Genomic DNA, 25,181 nt, shown 5'->3' on the forward strand with positions numbered 1-25,181 from the left:
TCTCCAGCTCCCGACTGAAGCTTAGCTGCCAACCCGCCAAATGTTTCAATCCCTGTGCAGGGAATCCTGGCAGGCCTATTGGCTGGTCGTGCCCATGTGCTTCGCAACCCCATAGGCTCATGGGACATGTAGTCCCTGCGCGGAGCCTTCCTCTAATGGCCGACGCTTGCGTGCGCTTGCACGAGGACAATAATGTACATGCGCAACTTACAAAATGACGGCGCTATTACCGGCGTCCCACCGCGGAGCTCCGGCGACCCAGCCGCCCCTCTAGCTGCCGCAGCGCTCCCGCAACTTCCCCCCACACACCACTGGCACCAGCCGTAGCCTCCGCTACCAGACACAGCCGCACCAGGAGGTAAGGGGGACCCAGAGGGGACCTGGCTGCACTTACAAAAGTCAAAAAGGTAAATTGATTCAAGTGGATCTTTTTAAGTAAAAATATAACCAAACACATGCTTCATATTCACGCCTAAAACCTCTCCTTGCTGGTACTGTTGTCATTACAGCAATGTCATACAAGGTGAAAGCAGATATCATCCATTGACAGGCAAATGGATTAGACTGAAGTCACTTTTTTAGGTACCTTTATACACAGTGCAATTACCACATTAACCTCATAGACCACCAGTTGCTATTTTTTGGAGCCTAGTTCCTCATGTGAGTAAATTCTCAGAAAATCACTGTTCATCTGTGTGATCTCAGCTCGGGGGAAAGCTGCCCTGGCCCATGTCATGTTTTTGCTGTTTCTTCCTCATTGCGTGTACAATCTAACCACAATCATAAATCCTAACCTGTGACAGGCGTTTGAAGGTTTTTTTTGAGCTCACCTAAGAAGGGAAGTTTTTAAGGGTGCAGCTTCCCTGTGGGCGCTACGTCTGTTTTTTCTCTGCGTTTCCTTGTTTCTAATAACGTAGAAACACAATGAGAAAACGAGAGGAATGTATTCACCATCTGCACAAAGAGAGAATTATGAAGGATACACTTTGGGGCAGATTCACTAAGGTCTGATGCAGAGTATCACCCCCAGATCCCGTGTTAACTGCCAATGGATATTAATGCAGGATCAAGATGCGAATCTTAGTCCTTGAGCCGAGTCACTGTCCTCTCTTACCCAGTGCAACACTTGATGTAACGTTGGGCAAGTCACTTTTGCGTCTGTTTACTAAAGTTCTGGCTTCAAATGTGGGAGGTCAATACAGCTCAACCCCCTTATAACGCTGTGCTTGGGGTCCAAAGAATCACATCGCGCTATAAGCGGATCGCGTTAGAAATAATGTACAATTGTATGCATTGTACAATAAAGTATGTACTGTAAGACACCAATAATTGTGTTGTAAATTATTCATAGATACGAAAATTGGGAGCCACCCTTGCATCGCGTTATAAGCGGATTCGCGTTGTAACGGATCGCGTTATAACGGGGTTGAGCTGTATGTACCGGTATATGTGTCTGTGGGGTGAAAGTAGAGTGGGAGGGGAAAGGTCATCGTACAAGGTCACTTGTTGTGCAGGGATCAGAAAGATAATGTGCATTTAGAGAGAAGATTATAATTTGGTCATTGTGGAAGCCAGTAGGCATATGGTAATTGTTGGGTGTCTGTGTGGGTCTAAACTACGGGGAGAACCATGCATGTCCATACCGGTATGCCTTTAATGTCTCACACATGTATCATTATTATGAGTATAAACCACAAAAGTGGTACATCAACCACTGCTAACTTGCCCACACCAACAACTGAGCCTAAAACAGTTGTTGAATCTGAATTTCTTAGTCTCACAGGAAGGGCACGGTGCCCGTGAGAGCTCCTCCTGCCATGGACGACACCACTGTCATCAGTCATAATATTTTTTTTTTTAACAAATTCAAAAATATAAGAAAATATTATTAATAGACAAGAATATTACAAAAATGTACAATACAAGTTTTGTGTGACTATCTCTCTGTCTCTCACCCTCTCTTCCCTGTTTCACCTTTTTCCTCTCACTCGGTCTGTGATTTTTAATGATGGATTAATCCTCAGGCGGGTTTTCAAAATGTCCTATTGTGGATTGACCCATCGTACTTGTTTCTTACAATACGACCACGGATTAGAAATAAACGCAATCCGCGGAAGGGATTTACTTAAGCCCACAGGGGGGTTATTTTAAAGCCCCATAACTGAGCCACATGGGGGGGAGAAGTTGTTAACTAATCTGCACGGATTGAAGTTGAAACAATCCGTCTGCGGATTTTACCCCACAGAACGGATTGTGCGGTTCCATCCTACAGCAGCGTCTGTGGGATAAGTGATCCTGCTGAGAGACAAACTCGTTGTTATTTGCACAACTAAATCATGACGTCTTATTTCTGCACCTCTCTAATACACAGCAACATACAAGCAACTGTGACCAATGCAGCCGGACCCACTAACTTTTCACGTTGACATTGAGGCAGCAAGGACACAATAGTATGTGCCAATGTTTTTCACACGGTACCCGAGAGAATAGCGGACCTAGGCATCCTAGTTTTCTTCAAAGTCACACAGGAGTTGGATTGACCTGTCATGACCAAGTCCCTCTTCATAGGCAGTAACATAAACAATGACCTCTGCATCACATCTCACACAGCAAAGCAAGGACGGAGAAATTCCTAAAATGGTGCATGTGTCATGGAACAAGAATCATATTTCTGTTTGACCCCCCTTGCTTCTGCTTGTCAGCTCCTTAGTTTCAGCTACATGTATTTGCTCTACACACACACTGTGCCTGTGTGAAATATTACTATGTTGCCTTTTCTGCCTCTGAGCATCTAGCCAGTGAGTTGCTACAGCAACCCCTGAGATCTTTTCTCAGAATGGGCTATTCTGCCCTCCCCCCTGTCTTGCTCACAGTTGGTCTGTCCCTAGAGTCAGACTATTCCTGTTTCCCAGATCCCCCTCACTGTCTTTTACTTCCTGACACTGGCTGAGTGAGTACCCCTTCTATGTTTTACTCCTCCTGGCAAGGCCCAATCCTTTTCACCTGCCCTTAACTACAAAGCAGCTATAGAGAAGCACTCTCTCACAACACCATTACATCCACAAGTGCCTGTATATACTGCTCCTTTCCTAATAAAGTGAAGAAAATATTACAGGACTTGGTGTGCTTTGGAAAGAGGGCTGAGTTGAAGCTATCTGGGTCCATTCATACCCTAGACATGACCCTGGGTCCAGAATAGCATGTGTTGGAATCTGTCTTGCTACCTTTAACACGTCCGTGTCATTTGTTGTAGGGTGACGGGTCACAGAGCATATTATAGAATAGATGATGGACCGAAGTACGTTCTCAGCCTGGACGGGGGTGAGTATTCCCTTCAGCTACATAAATGTGAGGAAGGGTGTAAAGTTTGCAACTGTGAGGGACACAGGAACACATACTGTAACACAACCTGTATCTCAGACAGTACTTCAGCTTCATTTTCTTCACTGCAGCCTGCCCAGTTCTGTTAGTAGTTTACTACGAAATGTCTTTATTTACATAGCCACAAGATGGCACAAGGTAACGTTATCTTGTATATAAGCATTGAATCACCATTGCACATACAGTACAATAAATCTACCCCAGCTGAATATAGAAACATATGTTCTAAATGAACAAAGGAAAACTACAGAAACCTCTTGCAATAGAGGAAGATTCCTTTAACCCCTATTGAAAACACGTCTTGTGTTTATAACAAATCACATCTGATTAGAAGCTCAAGAGAATGTGTTTGGAATTTACTGAATGGCATGCTTGAAACCTCAGCAATACAAGGAGTTGCATTACCTTCTGATATATCTGCTTGTTCCAAAGAAGGAATTTCACCACCACTAGCATGGTCTTGGGAGAGGACCGTATCGTCTGTGCCCATCACAGCAGTAGTATTTTGATGAAGATCCATACAGGGAAGTCCTATTTTGTCAGGTCAATAACTCACTCTCTGTAGCTAATCCTCTGAAAGTCCAAATAGTTCTAGTGGCTACTAATGAGTCTCTGGACCTGCAGGTGTACAGCACCGTTGCCAAAGATGAGATCATATACAGTATCACCTACACTCACTCTGTAAGGCCTCGGTCCCGCTGCGCTCGTTGGCGCGGGCGGCAATGTAGCAAGTTCCCCACCAGCAGGGGAATCCTCGCGAGCCGGTCCCGGTCCCCACTGGCGGCACAGCTGACTACACGCTGTCGCGCGTCAGCCGCTGGAGACACCACAGAATGGTGTTTTCTAGCTTTGACGCGTGACGTGTGTGGCTGTGAGCCAATGGGGAGGGGAGGCTGCGGGAGGAGGAGAGGCTTCGGGGAGCGGGGAGGAGTGTGGAGTGAAAGCAGGTGAGTGCCTTTCTCTGTGTGTGTGTCTGTGTGTGTGCGTGCCTGTCTGTGTGTATATGTGTGTGCCCGAGTGCGTGAGTGCCTGCCTCTGTCTGTGTGTGTGTGTGTGTGTGTATGAGTGCGTGAGTGCCTGCCTGTGTGTGCGCGCGTATGTGTGTGTGTGTGTGTGTGTATGAGTGCGTGAGTGCCTGCCTGTGTGTGTGTGTGTGTGTGTATGTATGGATGAGTGCCTGCGTGTGTGTGTGTTTAATACTTACCGAAGCTCCAGCTCCAGCCCGAGTCCGTGGAGGGAGGGGGGGGGAGAGTAGCGGGTCCCTCCGCTCAAGCCACGCCCCCCCTCCCTGTCAAACCGCCCACCACCCGCCCACCTCCCGCTCCGGCTCCCGCTCCCTACAGACCGCATATCGCGGTCTGTGTATCTCAGCGCACCGCCTGTCAGCAGTGCGGGTGCGCTGACTCTGGGAGCGGGGCCTTAGCCTAATGTATCATGTGCATTCTGATATAGCTTTTTTAAATTTGCCTCGCTTTCTCTTTGCCTGCTCCATCAGGAGGTAGGGTGTCGGGATGTGTTCTAAGGCCGCGATTATAGTCCGGAGACTTCACATCAAAACAAATGTATTGACCCCGTCGCGTGCACTTATGGTAGGAGCGACGTGTTGGCGCGACGGCTTAGTGACGTTCGCTGGAAGTCAATTCAATTTGATTTTTTCAGCAACTGCAGCGTGACAGCAGCGTCGCCGTCGGCGTGACTATAAGCACGGCCTTAGCTTCTGGGACATCAGCAATTTTGTAGGGGACTTCCCTGTTGTAATATGTGTCCCACAATATCTGAAAAGACACTTCACCTGTTATGCTTCCAAACCTCCTCTTCGCTCCATCTCCAAAACCCTTTCAGTGAGGACATTGCAGGAGGGGTGACAGTGGTTTAACCCGTTCCGTGCCCTATAGATATACAGTTTACATCATGAAGGGTGGCATCCTGAAGGTTCATATGACGTGCGCTGCACATCATCAGGGTCTGATCATTTTCTAGGGGGAACTTCCAATCAGGGCTCCACAGGACCGCAAACTAAATGGAGAGGGAGGACCCTCCCTTTCTGTTTCCATCTCCAGAAGGACAGCAGAGGTGTAGAGGAGCACAGCAGTGTTTGTTGGCAGCATACCAGTTCGTGGATCGCCAAAATAAGGGTAACTCCAGGCAGGGATGGGTATTAAAAAGGTACTTTAATGGTCAGTGCAGAAACAGAACAATGGTAGGTGCGCCCCTACCATTGTTCTGTTTCTGCACTGACCATTAAAGTACCTTTTTAATACCCATCCCTGCCTGGAGTTACCCTTATTTTGGCGATCCACGAACTGGTATGCTGCCAACAAACACTGCTGTGCTCCTCTACACCTCTGCTGTCTGCTGTTTACCCTGAGAGGACTGCACGCAGGACTGGATCCTCGTATCAAGGACACCACCAAGGGAGGTAAAGGGCCAAGGCCCATTATTATTATACCTCCTAGTGCTGGACTGTTATATGTATTTCCTTAGGGTGTAGTATACCATCAATAGGAGACCGTATTTGGGGTACCCGCGGGGGGATCACCAGGTCTCTGGTTTTACACCCTGGGATGTTATGGTTCATACTTCATGTCCCTACACCTGGATCCTCTATGGTATAAAGAACTATAAGTTCAATTATGAGCTATCTATGGTGATGCACCATAAACACCAACCATCTTCCCATCTCCAGAAGGAGGCAGAGATTGTGAGAGTGCTCAGGAGAGCGATCATGTGATCGCTGGTGCCGGATCGGGACATAGCCAAGGAGGTGGCAGCAGCACCCTCTGGTATTGAAGGGGTTAATACGCCCAATGACATTTTAGTTGCATCCAACATTGCTCCTGTTATTTCTGTTCCATTAACAGTCACCAATGCCTTCGGTAACCCCAAACTGGAAAGTGTATTCGTGGTGGCAGTGCTGTGGAAGTTGCCATCATATGCACCTCCATCTATTTTGAATAGTCATTGATAAGATATTTCCAATGAATGGACCAGCATTGTGAACCGTGACCACGGGTCAGTGCGGCCACTCTCAGGGATGGAACGGTGCTTTGGATGTCCACGCTGGCTAACATCGCAACTTTCGCTCCAGTGTTCTACTTGCTGTAGCTCATGCTCTTGTGTTCACCACACAATGTTTAGTTTTTTTTTGCAATGTTCTTCCTGCATAGCAGGTCTAAGTACCCTACAGGCAGCAGCTTAAGAACTTCCAGCCAACTTCCCGGTCCCTATCCGCATCTGCCTGGCACCCGCTAAAAATATAAACAGACGTTCAACCAGGATGCTGAGTGCCTCCACGGTGTCCACAGCATTTCCAGGTTTGTATATATATTGATAAACATAGGCTGCCAAGCTTAGAGCCCACATGGTAAGATTAACATGGGTATAACATGTTAACGGCAGACAGGAACCACTTTGGGTTTATCCTGTAGACCATGCACCATTTAATAGTGTTTCCCTTGCACACTCTCTAATATATGTATTTTCTTATTGAGATATTGTTCGCAGAACTGAACACAGTACACTGTCAGGTCTTACCAGATTATCTATAAAGTGGCATCACTATCCCTCTCTTTCAGCTGATAATACCTGTAACTTGTACAACCCAACATCCTGCTGACTTTCCCCATTGCTTTTTTATATTGCTCGCCCTACTTTTAAGTCAGCTGAAACAATGACGCTCAGGTCTCTTCTCTCTATAGTAGTAGACATTATCGTGCCATTAATCTTGTATGTCGTGTTTGATATTTGTAACCCAAGTGCATCATTTTTCCCTTTTTGGCATTAAATTGTACTTGTCACACTCTTGGCCATTTCAACATTACATTTCTTTAGGTTGACAATAAACATGATACGAAAACTGGATATAGAAACATTTGTGACCCTTTCAGCAGAATCCATGGATGGTAATGGTTTATCATCACCAACCTGCCCTTTTAATGGTTTAGAGTTCGAATTTATGATAAATATGTGCACGAAACAAGTAGGAATTAAATGTCTTAACTCCAAATACTTCTCTTTTCAGGCATATCTGATAGGATACACAGGTCCATCCATTCCAGGTGCCAATACCGCTCCTACCCTGTATGGTGGGCAGGCATCACAGGACAGAACTAGCTTCTTCTCACTGTCATAATGAACTAGAAGCTGAGATAACTGCAGCTGCATCTTGGTAAAAAAGAAGCCCCTTCTGTGGTAGCTAGTGTAAGGACTGTAATATGGAGCACTGATGCTCAACGTCAGTCATCAAGACCCCCCAACAGGTCAGGTATTAAGGATATATCAGTTTCAGCCCAAGTGGCTCAATCAGTCAACTGCTTCAGCACAGTGGCTCAATCAGAGGCTCAGTCATTGACAGAAATCCCAATATTATACTAGCTGAGAGCCCCGGCGTTGCCCGGGATGTTTGTGGTGTGGGTGTGGCATTTGGGTGGGGAGTGGTCCACGCGGCCCATGTGCGGTGGTAGTGCTGCTGTGGCTGTACTGATGGTGATTGTATTGGTGTGCTGATTTGGGAGGGTTTGGTGCTGATGTGGGGGTGCGGATGTGGGTGTGCCGATGGGGGAGGTGCAAAGGTGGCGATGTGTGGGTGCTGATGGTGTTGATGGGGGCTGGGAATGGTGGGGAGGCGAGAATGCCAGTGTGCTGGGGGGGCATACCGGTGTGCTGATGTGGTGGTGCTGGGGTGTGTGTGTGTATACATGTTTGTGTGTATACATTGTATGTGTGTGTGTGTATACATGTGTGTGTGTGTGTGTGTGTGTGTATGTGTACGTGTGTGTGTATACACGTGTGTGTGTGTATACACGTATGTGTGTGTATACACATGTGTGTGTATACACGTGTGTGTGTGTATACACGTGTGTGTGTGTGTATACACGTGTGTGTATACACGTGTGTGTGTGTATACACGTGTGTGTGTATACACGTGTGTGTGTGTGTGTGTGTATACACGTGTGTGTATACACATGTGTGTGTATACATTGTGTGTATGTATATATTGTGTGTGTGTATACGTGTGTGTGTATACACATGTGTGTGTATACACGTGTATACATGTTTGTGTGTGTGTATACATGTTTGTGTGTATACATTGTATGTGTGTGTGTGTATAAGTGTGTGTGTGTGTGTGTGTGTATACATGTGTGTGTGTGTGTATACATGTGTATGTGTGTATACGTGTGTGTGTGTATACATGTGTGTGTATATACATGTGTGTATATACATGTATGTGTATATACATGTGTGTGTATACACATGTGTGTGTGTACACGTGTGTGTGTGTGTGTACACGTGTGTGTGTACACATGTGTGTGTGTATACACGTGTGTGTGTATACACATGTGTGTGTGTATACACATGTGTGTGTGTGTATACACGTGTGTGTGTATACATGTGTGTGTGTGTATACATTATGTGTATGTATACCTGTGTGTATACGTGTGTGAGTGTATACGTGTGTGTGTATGTGTACATGTGTGTGTGTGTGTATGTCTCCATGTGTGTGTGTGTATGTCTCCATGTGTGTGTGTGTATGTCTCCATGTGTGTGTGTGTATGTCTCCATGTGTGTGTGTACGTGTACATGTGTGTGAGTATACGTGTACATGTGTGTGTGTGTACGTGTCTACGTGTAAATGTGTGTGTGTACGTGTACATGTGTGTGTGTGTGTACGTGTGTACGTGTACATGTGTGTGTGTGTCTACGTGTACATGTGTGTGTGTCTACGTGTACGTGTGTGTGTGTCTACGTGCGTGTGTGTACATGTACGTGTGTGTGTGTGTGTGTGTGTACGTGTGTGTCTACGTGTGTGTCTATGTGTGTGTGTGTCTACGTGTGTGTGTTTGTGTATACGTGTGTGTGTATACGTGTGTGTGTGTGTATACGTGTGTGTGTGTCTACGTCTGTGTGTGTGTGTGTGTGTCTACGTGTGTGTGTGTGTGTGTCTGTGTCCCTGTGTGTCCTTTGGCCCGTGACTCCGCCTCAGGGAAGGGGGGGGTGGGGGGGAGGTGGTGGGAAGGGGGGGGGGTGGTGGGGAGTTGGGAAGGGGGGTGGGGGAGGTGGGAAGGGGGGTGGAGGTGGTGAGGAGGTGGTGGGAGGTTGTAAGGGGGAGTGAAGGGAAGGTGAAGGGGGGGTGAAGGTGGGGGTGGAGGGGAGGTGAAGGGTGGGGGTGGAGGGGAGGTGAAGGGTGGGGGTGGAGGGGAGGTGAAGGGGGGGGTGGAGGGGAGGTGAAGGGGGGGGTGGAGGGGAGGTGAGGGGGGTGGAGGGGAGGTGAAGGGGGGGTGGAGGGGAGGTGAGGGGGGGGGAGTGGAGGGGAGGTGAAGGGGGGGAGTGGAGGGGAGGTGAAGGGGGGGTGGAGGGGAGGTGAAGGGGGGGTGGAGGGGAGGTGAAGGGGGGGTGGGGGGGGTGAAGGGGAGGTGGGGGGTGAAGGGGAGGTGGGGGGTGAAGGGGGGGGGTGGAGGGGAGGTGAAGGGGGGGTGGAGGGGAGGTGAAGGGGGGGTGGAGGGGAGGTGAAGGGGGGGTGGGGGGGGGGGGTGAAGGGGAGGTGGGGGGTGAAGGGGAGGTGGGGGGGGGGGGGTGAAGGGGGGTGGAGGTGAAGGGGGGGTGGAGGGGAGGTGAAGGGGGGGTGGAGGGAGGTGGAAGGGAAGGGAAGTGGAGTGAGGGGTGGGTGAGGGGAGGTGAGGTGAAGGGGGGTGAGGGGAGGTGAAGGGGGGTGAGGGGAGGTGAAGGCCGCTCCCTCACCCGTCCGGCCGCTCACTCACCCGTCCGGCAGCTCCCTCACCCGTCCGGCCGCTCCCACGTGGATCTGAGGCGGGAGGCAGCTTGTTGTGGCCGCTCCCCCGCTGTGTCCCGGGCGCTCGCTCGCTCCGCTGACTGTAGCGGCGCCGGGGGGGGGGGGGGGGTGGAGGGGAGGTGATTTGAAGGGGGGTGAGGGGTGGGTGAAGGCCGCTCACTCACCCGTCCGGCCGCTCCCACGTGGAACTGAGGCGGGAGGCAGCTTGTTGTGGCCGCTCCCCCGCTGTGTCCCGGGCACTCGCTCCTCCGCTCACTGTAGCGGCGCCGGGGGGGGGGGGGGGTGTTTGAAAGCGCGGGAGACACGGGGAGAGGAGGATGTGCGCGCGGGTGTGGAGGCTGATTTCGGGGAGGAAGAGGCGGAGGCGGAGGCGGGTATGTGAGCCCCCCCCCCGGGTTATACAATGCTGCTAATGTACACCCCCCCCCCTACTGTGTGTGTGTGTGTGTCCCTGTGTGTGTGTGTGTGTGTGTGTGAGTGTGTGTGTGTCTGTGTCTGTGTGTCTGTGTGTGTGTGTGTGTGTGTGTGTGTGTGTGTGTCCCTGTGTGTGTGTTTGTGTCCCTGTGTGTGTGTTTGTGTCCCTGTGTGTCCTTTGGGCCGTCACTCCGCCTCAGGCCAATGAGAGGTGTTGTGAGTGTGTGTGTGTGTGTGTGTGTGTGTGTGTGTGTGTGTGTGTGTGTGTGTGTGTGTGTGTGTGTCCCTGTGTGTGTGTTTGTGTCCCTGTGTGTGTGTTTGTGTCCCTGTGTGTCCTTTGGGCCGTCACTCCGCCTCAGGCCAATGAGAGGTGTGCGGGGGCGGCCCAAGGGACCAATGAGATTTCCCCTAGGGACACCGGACATCCAGCAGGCAGGCAGGCTGGCATGCATGCAGGCAGGCATACAGTGCTTTCACTAATATAGTATAAGATTACTATGTAAATGTATGCCAAAAGCTAAATTCAGCATGTTTGCAACTTATAACATAGTAAGTAGACAGAAAAGAACAAAATCTAAAATCTGATCTTAAAACCAATGACAGAGAAGCCCAATGCTACATCCAATATGACAAAAATACACAATAAAATACTTATATATTCTCTTGAAAAGGGGTCATTTAGTTTAACCCTTTGGTCAAAGCGTTGTAAGCCTGCGAGCCACGACAAGGCAGACCCTGTTCGCAAGTCCTAACACTACCAGGTAAAATACTAATATACCTCTATTAGGATTACAATTCTCATTTACCTCTATTAGGAGGGAGGAAGACCACATTGGATCTATATCCAGTAGAATGAAAAAGACCTGCTGACTTGGGAAGTGGGGAGGGGTGAGCTTAAAACCCTGGGAAGGAGGAGCCACTAACCTCCAACAGGTCTTAAAACCAATGAACCTAGTGCAGAATATAGTCAAATTAGTACAACAACAAAAAAAAAGACACATTTGAGAGACCCTGAAAAATATTTCCCCTAAATGTCTGTTTCTTTATATGCTTTGTGAGCTTTAACTAACCTATCCACTGCAATAAAATTTCAAAGTTATACTAAACAAGAGCATCAAAAGTGATTCCACTTCTGGGCACAGTAGTACTTTAGAGTTCTCTTCCTTCCAAGCAATACTACACAGGGGTTTGTGTTCACATTTTTATAACACTTTAAGGGTGATGTAACAAGGCAAAATTGGACCACAACCGGCATGAATTATAGCATTTGTATCTTGCATCTCTTTGCCTCAGTGTGCACTATTGAGGTCTTTCTTTGCTCCAAGTTTTCTCTTGAGTTTACCTGCTTACAATTTGGGGAGCGTCAGCGGGGGGCTTTATAATCGCATGTATCAAACCCTGCGTCTCTGTGTGTGACTTTTTTTTTTATCTTGTATTTACTCCAAAAGGGGGATCCACGTGGTTGTTCTGGCTGCAAATTAGTGTCAAGGAGAAAAAGGAGCAATGCTTTAAAACAAACTTGTACCTGCACTTTGCTTACATTGACCCGTCACGCACACTCCTCTTCCCAAAGTGTACCTGGGGCAGAATTAGGGCACCTGTATCTCACTGAAGGCAATGGGTGTTCCCCTTTGATACATCTGGGGCAATTCTTTTGCACTGTCTTTGCCCCTCTTTTGCAGCCAGGAGATTTTAGTAAATGACCCCCATTATATCTAAAAAAAAACAAGTGTAACGTATAAAAAGATTTATTAAAAATGTAAATTCATTTTTTTTTTCAAATCCATGTTTATGTGGGCAGAATTCCCCAGGGGCAATATTTTATGGGCAAAGTTATAAAACCGTGTAGTGGACTATAAGTGTACATTACAAATGACCATTTCTGATTGTATATTTGGCTATTTGATGCGTGCTTTCTAATGTATTTTCAGTGCAAACGGGAGAGCAGAGTTATAGGTGGAAGATGTTTTCACGTTAGACAGAGACCCAAAAAACTTTTTCACATCCTTTTTGTTAAATGAAATTCCTGTGATTTGTAAGTTTTTTTTTTTTTTTTTCATTACTACTTTAAGTAACTTAATGTAATTTTCTGTGACTCTCCCTTTGTGTATCTAATGGATTGGAGAATGTGCAGAGTAGAGGGGAGCAGTGGTTCTTATCTGTGCTCAGTGTTCAATGTTTCTATGTTTCAGGTCTGTATTGCAATACAATAAATTCATGTCGCTTTTTCCTCCGCAATATTACAAAGATACGCCCTTTCCTCTGTTGCTTGACTGCTAAAACTCTGACACAGAAACACATTCTCTCCCGTCTCGATTACTGTAACCTCCTGCTGTCCGGCCTTCCTGCCTCTCACCTGTCTCCCCTACAATCTATCCTAAACGCTGCTGCCAGAATCACTCTACTCTTTCCAAAATCTGTCTCAGCGTCTCCCCTGCCCAAATCACTCTCCTGGCTTCCTATCAAATCCCGCATCTCACACTCAATTCGCCTCCTCACTTTTAAAAGCTTTACACTCTTCTGCCCCTCCTTACATCTCAGCCCTAATTTCTCGCTATGCACCATCCCGACTCTTGCGTTCTGTTCAAGGATGTCCTCTCTCTATCCCCTTTGTATCTAAAGCCCTCTCCCACCTTAAACCTTTCTCACTGACTGCCCCGCACCTCTGGAATGCCCTTCCCCTCAATATCCGACTAGCACCCTCTCTATCCACCTTTAAGACCCACCTTAGGACACACTTGCTTAACGAAGCATACGAGTAGCTCCGTGGCTGATACTGTTCCCCATGATCCAAAAGTTTGGCCCCCTGTAGACGCACTTACAGAATGCCCTCCTACTGTCTCTGTACGTTCTTCCTACCTACCAATTAGATTGTAAGCTCTTCGGAGCAGGGACTCCTTTTTCCTAAATGTCACTTTTATGTCTGAAGCACTTATTCCTATTATGTGTTATTTCTATTATTGGTTATACTGTATATATGATTGTCACGTGTATTACGACTGTGAAGCGCTATGTACATTAATGGCACTACTGTAAGCTGTGGTACTCAGGAGCTCATCCGACATCTTTTATTGATTTGTATTTCACATTTATAATACCAGTTTATTTCATTTTGTTGTCATTTACAACCTTATTTTTCACTTTACGAACAGTGAGCACTCTTTATTGTTTTGCGCCTTATTCTATCATGTTCACTTGTTTATTTATATACTGTACGTGCCCTTATTTCACTTCTATCTTGTGAGTAGGCATTTATTAGAGCCAATATTTCAGCCTGAGATTTACCCACCTGTACCATTCAACTGCACTTAGAGTTGGTGTTGTCGATTCTCCTTTTTTTTCATGCTCCCCCTGGACTGTGAGGCTATATAAATAAAGACATACATGCATACATGCATACATACATACATATGTAACGGGTGTTCCCTCTGCCTGACCCACCCAATCTCATATTGGCCCGTGTAGTCTAACCAGTCCCCCATTACAAGGCGTGTGTGGTGGTGCACCTGCAAGTAACAGGACTCTTGAGTCTCCCGCTTGGCGTTATTAGGTGATGTCATCAGGACAGGTAACTGAGGTAGTGGGTACGAGTCCAACTTACATCATGTGCAGCACCTCCACCTCATCAGGATCTGTGCTTCCGCAGGGAGATGGTCCTGGTGAGGAACTCCTTCTTGGTGCCATCCACTGTTGAGTAATCTCACACTCACACAGTGGGGTTCTTTTTCTCAAGGACATCTTTATTGAATACAGGGATGTAGCAGACTGCCCCATGCAGCTGCCGGCTCTAGCCGCACATCTCTCCGTGCTGTCCCTTTGCCAGGTACGCCCTCCCGTAATGAAGTGGGATTCCCTTTCTCCTAGGGAGATCACCGCTGTGCCAGGTCCCTGGACACAGTATGGCGTAGACAACCTTAATTGATCACTCTGCTACCGCTAGTTACTGCACTAGGGTCACAAAAGTGGTTCTTCAATCTCTGTACCTTCTGGTTACTATTTCTCTACTGTGGGCAGGCCTGTATTTACCAGGACTTACTACCAACAGGGAACATGTATGCAGTCATTATTATGCATGGCTACATACTCCCCCTGGTTGATACCCACCGTCCCGGCTGGGACCTAAATTTGGTGTACCTTGCGCCAGGAAACACTGCAAAAGAACACACAAATAACATAGCAAACATCATTACATGAACATAATAATGTAAGCCTAGTACACTCACTGACCAGCAGGGAGCGCTAAAGAAAACAACAGACCACTCTATTGGATACTCAATAATAATGCCGAGGATCGGGCTTCTTCACCTCTCGCCCCGCGGCATCATGTACAGTTACGCTGTATTCTCTGGGTACTCCTCGCTCATTGCAGTATACCACCTTGTGCATATATACACTGCGCCCTATCTTCCATACCCTCATCAATTGAGCTACCCTCTGCTCGGCCTGTATCCCTTTTATGGCTCCCCCTCTCTCCACGATATAATACTGTATATCAGTTTTGAGCCATCTCTCCCTATTCTCCTCGATCTCTCGCATTAGAGGTTCAGGGACGTAAGGGTAATCAAGCCCATGGGACCTCCTATACTTCGCCGCAATAGCCCGTTCAACCCGACACGACCTGGTCAAGCCACCTTGCCCCGCAGCTCCGGGCAACACCCATGACAGGGGCTCATCCGTTTCTACCGGATCATCCAACCCTGCGGACCCTTTAGGAATAATAAGGCCTGCCTGGATCCGATCCCACCTTACCCTTAGGGCCCTAAGGTATGACTCATCGTCAAAGTCACCGGCAGCCCACCAGTGATCAACCACCCCCTCCCTCTCTAAAATAAAGCGGGTACGGTCGAACCATGATACATAGCCCTCGTACAATGGGGCCCACCATCTAGTTTCCTTCCGTTCCTCGGAGCTAGGATCGGTACTTTCTTCTATGGACTCCTCATCAGGCCCACCAGAAGACACCCCAGATGTACCCTCAGATCTCTCATTAACCCTTTTATACTGAGAGGTGTTGCGTACGGTGATACTAATCCCACTAGGACAATCGCTAGATACCGACACTTGCCTAGACATACTCCCTCCTCCCTCCGACCCATCATCCGACGTACCCAAGTCCAGGCTTCCAGTCCGATCATCGGAAGGACCCCGTGACTCCCCGGACAACCCTAAGCTGGAACTGGACCCAAATAAAATAGTGACGGGTACAGGGGCTTTAGCTAGGGCCTTGGGGCTAACCTTGGGTGTGGACGAGGTTTGGGGACGGGACCGAACAGTAGGTACTGACAGGGTTTCGACCTGCTCTCCAGCGATACCTGTCTTAACGTCGCCACAAAGTCCATCTTTATCTTCAACAGCGGAGCTTCTGGGGTTGCAGTTCAAACGTCCGTTCCCCCTGGTAGTAGGGGATCGTTTCCCGCTGCTTGACCTTAGAGGCGGCACCATCTCCCACTCGGGGCCTCCCTGGTCCGCCTGAACCACCTCCGCACACGCACGTGCTGCGACGCCATCTTGGGATGGGTCCCCAATCGAGATCTCTTCCTCTATCAGGACATCCGGCAACGCCCGTCTGCTGCGCGATCCAGTCTGGCTCTGGACTCGCTCCTCCGGCTCTTCCTCCCCTCGGTTCTGCAACAGGCACGCTGTCTTAGTACCTCGCAGGGTCGGGGTTGATCGACCCGCCTCCGATCCACTAGTCACCACGGCATTGGGACTCCGGCGATCAGGTGGTCGCGGTACGGGAGACACTCGACTCCGCGTCTCCATACCACGAGGAATTTCATCCCTCCATGGCGTACCAATGGTATGACAGTCTCGTCTGATGACTGTCTTACTCGCCAGCCTTGCACACTCCTCGTCCGAGGATTCCAGTTTGCAGTTCGGCCGAGGCACCCCAGTAGGAGACCGGCGATGGGCTCCTCGGTGATCACCTCTCCGATGGCTGAGTTTCTCTATCGGAGGCACCAATGATGGCTCCGACTCTGCGGGACTGGCACTCTTGTTCCAGAGAGCTCCCGGCTGTTCTTCTATTGGAATCGGGACATTCCCGGCCACTCCCACAGCTTGCACCGGTACGAATGTGGTCATTGGCCACATGTACTGCAGTCCGCAGTGGGGGCATCGGGCCTCGCTGCCCACGGCTCCGCCCGGCAGTCTGCACTGCAGGCAAAAACACGCCACAGTCTCCACACCCTCCACACGGATTATCAGGAAGCCTCTTGGAGCCGAATAAGGGTGAGTGGAAATCACAGGACCTTGGTCCACTTTGTCAGCAGCTTCAGCCATCTTTACCAGCGGAGGCACTCGTCTCAGAGGTCTATACTGGTCAATGGCTCTTCGCAACTGAAAGGCATGGGCTGATGTAGCAACCCTTCCTCCCATTTTCTCTGTCGACATCCGGTGAAACCGCAAACCACTCCCCCTGGTTGAAACTAGGGGGATGTCTCGTAGACTTGTAGGCTGACCCAGCACAGGTGCGGAGTGAGTCATAGTCCATGAGGGCGCGGCTCCAGCTTTCGCGCCAAACTCCTCAGCGGGGTGGAGTTTTCTGGTTGGCGCCAATCCTGGCCAACATTTAGCAGACTGCAAAGTTGCAAGACTTTTTGCAGCATGCCCACGCGGTATCCCGGGGAAGCAGGAACCGCCATCTTGGTAAGCATTGTCTTTTCTTTCATTGAAGGCAGCGTCTGGCTGTTTGTTAATTGGGGTATAACAAAGTCCATTTCGTTCCTCCCATCGAAGCACACTGTCCTGCTCATTATTCTCAGGGGTATCATCCCGAGAACAAAAACACGACAAACACGGCGCAGCCACGGCTTTCACGCCATTCCATAACAAACTCACAAAAGTCTCTTCTGTAGTCTGTTCTTCACCCACGCACAGTTCATATGCGTGTTCTTCCTCTGACCGCAATCCTGGACCTTCTGCTCTGTGCAGATCCTCCATTCTTGTGGTTCTCTCCCTCTGCCATCCTGGACCTTCTGTTCTGTACAGATCCTCCATTCTGACAGGTCTCTCGTGAACGTTGAACACCGATTTTCTGTACGTGGAGCTCCGCTCTGCGGGGCAGCTACCACATCTGTACAATAAACATGCCTTGTGCACCACCTTGTGTACCTAACGTAGATCTGACTCGTGTTTGCACTACCTCAGGCTAGGCTCACTCTTTCTGTGTCTACTGTAACACATTCCTCCAGTCTGTGCTCCTTGGTAAGTGATCTGGAATGGAGACTAGAGTACTCTGGCTCTTCCATGCAGTACTTTGGGCGTCGACCTACTTTTGGCTAGCCTAGTGCGGACCCGTCCAGAATTCCTGCTCTCAGTTACCAGTTTACTCCTTAGGCGTCCCCCGCTAGCGCTACCTCAAGGCGACTAGAACAGCAATAGCCCCCGGCTCCAGACTCACTAACCCCTTACGGATCCCAAGGCGTCTTTGCGGCATGCAGCTCCAGCATCTCCCTGACTACCCCTGGCTCCGTCCCACGCAGCACAAAGTGGCAGCAGACACTCCCCTCTTTCCCAATGTGTGCCTAGCAAAAGCCTGTCCTGTTGACAGGTATCTCAGCAGCGCCTCCAATTGTAACGGGTGTTCCCTCTGGCCTGACCCACCCAATCTCATATTGGCCCGTGTAGTCTAACCAGTCCCCCATTACAAGGCGTGTGTGGTGGTGCACCTGCAAGTAACAGGACTCTTGAGTCTCCCGCTTGGTGTTATTAGGGGATGTCATCAGGACAGGTAACTGAGGTAGTGGGTACGAGTCCAACTTACATCATGTGCAGCGCCTCCACCTCATCAGGATCTGTGCTTCCGCAGGGAGATGGTCCTGGTGAGGAACTCCTTCTTGGTGCCATCCACTGTTGAGTAATCTCACACTCACACAGTGGGGTTCTTTTTCTCAAGGACATCTTTATTGAATACAGGGATGTAGCAGACTGCCCCATGCAGCTGCCGGCTCTAGCCGCACATCTCTCCGTGCTGTCCCTTTGCCAGGTACGCCCTCCCGTAATGAAGTGGGATTCCCTTTCTCCTAGGGAGATCACCGCTGTGCCAGGTCCCTGGACACAGTATGGCGTAGACAACCTTAATTGATCACTCTGCTACCGCTAGTTACTGCACTAGGGTCACAAAAGTGGTTCTTCAATCTCTGTACCTTCTGGTTACTATTTCTCCACCAACAACAACACTAACTGTCAGTGTTGTGCCCTTTATACTCCAGGGGGCAGGCGCATCTCTGAGGTCACTATCCAGGGACTCAGAGCATACAGCCACTCCCTTCCTTACACAGGGCACCACACTAGGGTGTGAGGGAAAACCTCCATAACTACTGTGGGCAGGCCTGTATTTACCAGGACTTACTGCCAACAGGGAACATGTATGCAGTCATTATTATGCATGGCTACACATACATACATGGCATATCCATTAAGGGTAAGAAGACTCCTTGCCAGGCGCGGCTAAACAGAAACAATTCCCATCGCTATTTTCTCCCTTGGCTAATTTTAGCAATGCAATGATCTGTTTCATCCTGTGAAGATCTAAACAGCATTGTTTTTGAGGGAAGATAACTGATACTATTTTTGTGCAGCCCAATTCTCGGAGAACACTGACTACGGCTTTCTGTGCAGTGATCACACATGGGCAGCAAAGGCCTGACGTTGTGTCAGCACGAGTGCCAGACCTGCCACACGGTTAAGTGTCCTATTTTAGCGGTGGCTTTACCCATAAGGCAGAGGTGCTCAACTCCAGTCCTCAAGACCTACCAACGGGTCAGGTTTTCAGGATATCCCAGCTTCAGCGCAGGTGGCTCGGACTGAGCCACTGATTGAGCCACCCGTGCTGAAGCAGGGACTGATTGAGCCACCTGTGCTGAAGCCGAGACTGATTGAGCCACCTGTGCTGAAGCAGGGATATCCTGAAAACCTGACCTGTTGGGGGAAAGGTGGGGGCCTTGAGGACTGGCGTTGAGCACTCCTGCCCTGGGGTATTTACTTCTGTCAGCTGCCTTAGTCCTTTCCTTTAGTATATGTCATTGGAGGTGGAAGCTTATAGTCTGCACATTAGATAGTGTCACTGTTACTTATACACATTAGTGGTTCCTGATGAAGGTTTTAACTTAGCTGAGATGGCTACAAATCCTTCTTCTGTTTGTTTTTTTATCTGTAGATGTAAGCAAACCTTATGTAGCACGTTTAAGAGAATTACTGATTGATTCCTCTTTTTTCCTCCTTAATAACTCCTGTTAATCTGTTTGTACAGCCCGCAGCTTTGGTACACCAGCCCCTCTGTGTCTCTCTGCGACACTCTTTCCCCCCTTTTTTTATTTTGTCCCGACAAATCATCAGCTGTAAAAAATAGTTCTCACATACGCCGCAGCTCTGCTCCCAAAAGCAGAGCACCGCGTCAACACGCCATCCCCTGCGTTCATACATAGATCCCATTGAAATCAGTTTTTTTCTTTGGTGCATACTGTATACCAGGGATGGTCAACTCCAGTCCTCAAGGGCCACCAACAGGTCAAGTTTTCAAGATATCCCTGCTTGAGATAACTGTGCTGAAGCAGGGATATCCTGAAAACCTGACCTGTTGGTAGCTCTTGAGGACTGGCGTTGGTTAGACGATGTTTTAATATAGCTCAAGCACCCACAACAGGTAAGGTTTACAGGATATACCTGCTTCAGAACATGTGGCTCAACCAGTCCCTGCTTCAGCACAGGTAAGATATTGGGATAACCCGAAGACATAGTGCATCAAAAACCTTGTGTGCAAAAAACTTGAGGGATGTATTCACATATAATAGAAATAGAATAGAAAAGGTTTTTGGAATGATTAATGAAACCACATATGCGTGTAAGTAATAAAACCCGCACCAAAAGGGTAAATCCTATTAATTACAATGACTTACATTTATAAAACAGTTCCCGTGTGTCTTTGAACTAATATATAAGGTGTATGTCCGTAAATATTCATGAATAATAGATCCCACGAAGTAAGGTAAGTCCTCTTGACAGAATTAAGTTGAACCAATATAGCATATCCATATACATCCAGTATGTCGAAGATTAGAGTCTTGCGCGAAACGCGTGAGGGTTTTTTTTTTACCCAGTTTTAGAGATGTGCCATTAAATCTTTTCAAAATATTGCCGGTTCCAGCCCTTGGATTTCCCATCGCTATGCACCGTCTTTCCATTTTTGCAGTCCTGCTTCAGCACAGGTGGTGGTTCAATCAGTCCATGCTTCAGCCCACGTGGCTCAATCAGAGCTTACAATCTAATAGACATCTATCTCAGGGATGGAAGGGGGTCACAAGACCTGAGAGAAACGCGCTTCGGTTCTTAAACATTTTTTTTTTAAAACAACTTAATTATCAGTGTACAGTAATTGGTATCATTAGAAAATATAACATGTTGACTTATCTTTCCTGGGAAATCATAAGTCTTTACATATTCCTTGGGTCCCATTGAAGTATTTCTAAAGTCTTAAAAGAAAAGCTGCCTTGGAATATAGAAATCGTGATTGTAATCAATTCCCCCTGGCAGATTTATCATTGTGGGAGCTCCGCGCCCCCACAAAACGCCCTCCCGACCGGGGATCTGAAAAAGGAGTCCGCAAGAAAAAGGTGTGCAGGGGATTAGTATTTAACACGGTATAATAAAATAGCCGAGGTTACATTGGTAACTTACAGATAATTAAGCAACAGCGAATATCTGCAGAGAACCCCAGAGCCCAGGCGTCTGCAGTTGAATTTCAGAGCAGGGACAGTGTGTTTATAGTTAGTTGTGTATGTAGTACGTATACCTAACTATATGTGTAATAGTTTCCCTGTGTATAATTAACTAATTGCCTAATGGAAATCAATGAATACACGTATACATTCATTAATACTTGTGGGGCCTTAAAGTGGCAATACAGTTTGCATTGTGTTATTTTGTTTTATTGTTTGTTTTAACAGATGCAGCAGTTGCTTCACTTTAAGGAAATGTAATTGTCTAAGCTGCCGATCGATTTGTTCTCCCGTGATCGATCGGCAAAGATCCTGCTTCCAGGGGTTCACTAAATGGCTGACTATTTCAAATGAGGAAGTGCTCTGCCTTTGCAAATGCTTGCTATAGCAACCCATTAAAACTCATTAAAAAGGACATCAAAAGTGGGGAGGGGAAATGAAAAAAATGCAGTATTATCCAACACGGCACATCTGATGTATTTTTTTAAAAAAACACGTAGGATGTTTAATGTAAAAGTACTTCATTAAAAAGGGCATGAAGAGTTGGAGGGTAAAACATGCAGTAAGTATTATCTAATCCTATACAACTGATTTATAAAACAAAGACACATATAGGATTTTGAATGTATTCTGCTTGAAGTATTATCTGGTAACTTTATCTTCTGCTTTGTCTTGTTGGCATCTAGTGGCAGCATACTGTAATTAGTACTCACCAAACAACAAGGGGGGAAACAGTGTGACTGTGAATACTGTACACGAGCCAACAAACATGGAGACTGTGATGGCAGATACAATAGATTTGTTCAAAAAAAGGTTGGACATCTTTTTAGAAAGGAAAGGTAAACAGGGATATACCAAATAAGTAAACATGGGAAGGATGTTGATCCAGGGATTAATCCGATTGCCAATTCTTGGAGTCAGGAAGGAATTTATTTTTCCCCTTATGAGATATCATTGGATGATATGACTCTGGGGTTTTTTGTTTGCCTTCCTCTGGATCAATAAGTAAGTATAGATATAGGATAAAGTATCTGTTGTCTAAATTTAGCATAGGTTGAACTTGATGGACGTACGTCTTTTTTCAACCTCATCTACTGTGTAACTATGTAACGCTCCAAAGTATTGGGTTTCAAGGAAGACATTAAAAGGTAAAAAAAACTATTGCAACATATTGCCTAGTTGTATTTCAACGTCATGCACCTATAAATATTTCACATTCCATTGTCACTTGATTGTGGCCATAGGGGACAGTACAGGTTCTGTTTCCCGCAACAGTCACATGTCCCGACGGCGAAAAACATTGTAATCATTTTTCACGCCACTTGCAAATTAATAGGGAGTCACAGTGGAAGCCCAGTTACTGCGCATGCTCTTTCGTTAGATATTTATAGGTTAGCACATTCAGCAGCTATCTATAACTGAGGCTGAGAGAGACAGTCGGTGCAATCTCAGCATACACCGCCCGTATAAGAAAAAGAGGTCCACAAAGAGACTGAATCCTCCTGGGAGGGATAGCGGTTGCCAGAAAGATACCTGGGATCAGAAAGAGAGCATCGCCGAATATCAGTGACAGACATCTGCAGACGGGCATTATCCAGAGAGAGATACACTCTCCCAAAGAAACTTACACACGGCGCAAACATGAGCAGTGAATTTCCAAACTCCACAGGGGTGTACTACAACAAAACGTGCCCTTCTAACTTCCCACAGGCACCCCCGCCTTACTACAGTGATCCCTGCTTCCCACAGGCACCCCCGCCTTGCTACAGTGATCCCTCCACTAATGAGCCACAGATCGCTTTTGTCTCCCCACAGTGTGACCCCAGTCTTGGACATTCGGTTGAACCGCACACTGCAACAGCAGTACCGAAACCAAAAGATTTTCTGGCATATTCCATCGTCTGCTGTTTGTTATTCTTTCCACTTGGAATGATTGCTCTGGTCTTCTCTATAAAGGTAGGAGAGCAGGAGAGCTCGGTGCCTCTCCATCACTTCAGCACTGGAGGCGCTTTGTATGTCTTGAGTTGCCTGCATATTATGCATCTAAAAGGGGTTTAAAGGGGGACTCTAAAGAGCAGCAATGTCCACTTGGACACTGGATGGACGTTTAATTAAACTCCCATCAAATATACGATCAGTAACAGTATTTGTCTTCAAAATTTACCTTAGCTTGAACGCGATGGATGGATGTCTTTTTTCAACCTCCTCTAGTATGCAACTGCTCAACTATGTAGTTTATTACTGGTCATTATCCACACTCATTTCTTTTCAATTTACTATTCTGTTTTGCTCGTAGAGTATCTTAGCCTTCAAGTTTTGCCTTCCTTATACTGTATATATTTGTTATGAATTTGTTTTTATTGTTAAACATACATTACGGTGACCAAAGTGGCTTTCAAAAAGTAATGCTGCTCAACACCCCCTCGCACAATCACCATATGATCACAGATTATTTCTGCTTTTATTTCAATGTTCTAATGTTTTGGTGAATACTCGCCCCTTCTAATTAATTGAACACTTCCTGTGCGTATGCGGTTCATGGGACAGTTGGGAAGAAGCTGCCTTATAACAGTCCTGAATAGAGATGGGCGAATGTTTTGGGCAGATTTGGATCCACTGAGGATCGGACAGTTCTTTTGTTCCATGAACTTATCTCAAAAAGGGCAATTTGCCTTTTCCGGGTTTTCTTTTGTAACCACTGACAATCCAATCTGCGGATCCCGCAATCCACTGATGGATTTTAAGAATCCAATCTGCGGAATCGGATTGCAGAATCCACAGACTGGATCGGTAAAATCCACCAGCAGATTGTATCCAATGGCGGTTTTTGATTAATCCGTCAACGGATTTTACACCGCGGAACGGATTTTGAACGGAAAGCTCGGGGAATTCCGCAAAACGAGAAAGCTCGGGGAATTCCGCAAAACGAGAAAGCTCGGGGAATTCCGCAAAACGAGAAAGCTCGGGGAATTCCGCAAAACGAGAAAGCTCGGGGAATTCCGCAAAACGAGAAAGCTCGGGGAATTCCGCAAAACGAGAAAGCTCGGGGAATTCCGCAAAACGAGAAAGCTCGGGGAATTCCGCAAAACGAGAAAGCTCGGGGAATTCCGCAAAACGAGAAAGCTCGGGGAATTCCGCAAAACGAGAAAGCTCGGGGAATTCCGCAAAATGAGAAAGCTCGGGGATTTCCACAAAACGAGAAAGCTCGGGGAATTCCGCAAAACGAGAAAGCTCGGGGAATTCCGCAAAATGAGAGAGCTCGGGGATTTCCACAAAACGAGAAAGCTCGGGGAATTCCGCAAAACGAGAAAGCTCGGGGAATTCCGCAAAACGAGTTTTGACATTTTCGCCCCCGTCTCTAGTCCCGAATAGTTACTGCAACGCTGGAACGTTTGCTGCAATCTTCCCATTGTGCTTAAGAAAGTCTCCCTGTATTGTCATTTTCTGATACATTTTGGCAAGCCCCTGAGGAATTGGTGCTCGGTTTTATTCTTTTATCCTTCTAGCTTTTTTTAAATTATGATGTAATTTCTCTCCGTTTTTGTCTCTCTCTGCATCTCTTCCTCAGACACGGAAGGCTAACAATCGTGGCGACCTGATGTCCGCATGCAGAAATTCCCTCGTGTCATTTCATCTGAATAATACAACACTTGCTTTGTTGGTTCTTGCCGCAGCTGTAGGTGGCCTTGTTGCAAAGTTCTACGTATACAGCAATTACATGGGCTGAGAGAACAGTCGCCAAGCTAATCCTAAAGGGAACATATTTTGCAAATACAGACTCCCGGTTACGCAATAACACATGAAAAATGTTTCTTTATTTTACAAAATAAAAGAATGACTCTTGATCCTCGCAACCATGGCTCCAGTTATTCTGCAAC

The 25,181-nt window shown here is 47.5% G+C and overlaps 1 long non-coding RNA gene across 1 annotated transcript; it reads left to right on the plus strand.

Annotated features, from left to right (window-relative positions):
- LOC142497782 (uncharacterized) lies at positions 1 to 25,181 on the plus strand. Its single transcript, XR_012802322.1, has 4 exons — positions 1 to 407; positions 3,254 to 3,321; positions 23,119 to 23,259; positions 24,872 to 25,181. It is a non-coding gene; the product is annotated as an uncharacterized LOC142497782 (long non-coding RNA).

The sequence above is a fragment of the Ascaphus truei genome, chromosome 6 (assembly GCF_040206685.1).
Source record: "Ascaphus truei isolate aAscTru1 chromosome 6, aAscTru1.hap1, whole genome shotgun sequence".
Classification (NCBI taxonomy): Eukaryota; Metazoa; Chordata; class Amphibia; order Anura; family Ascaphidae; genus Ascaphus; species Ascaphus truei.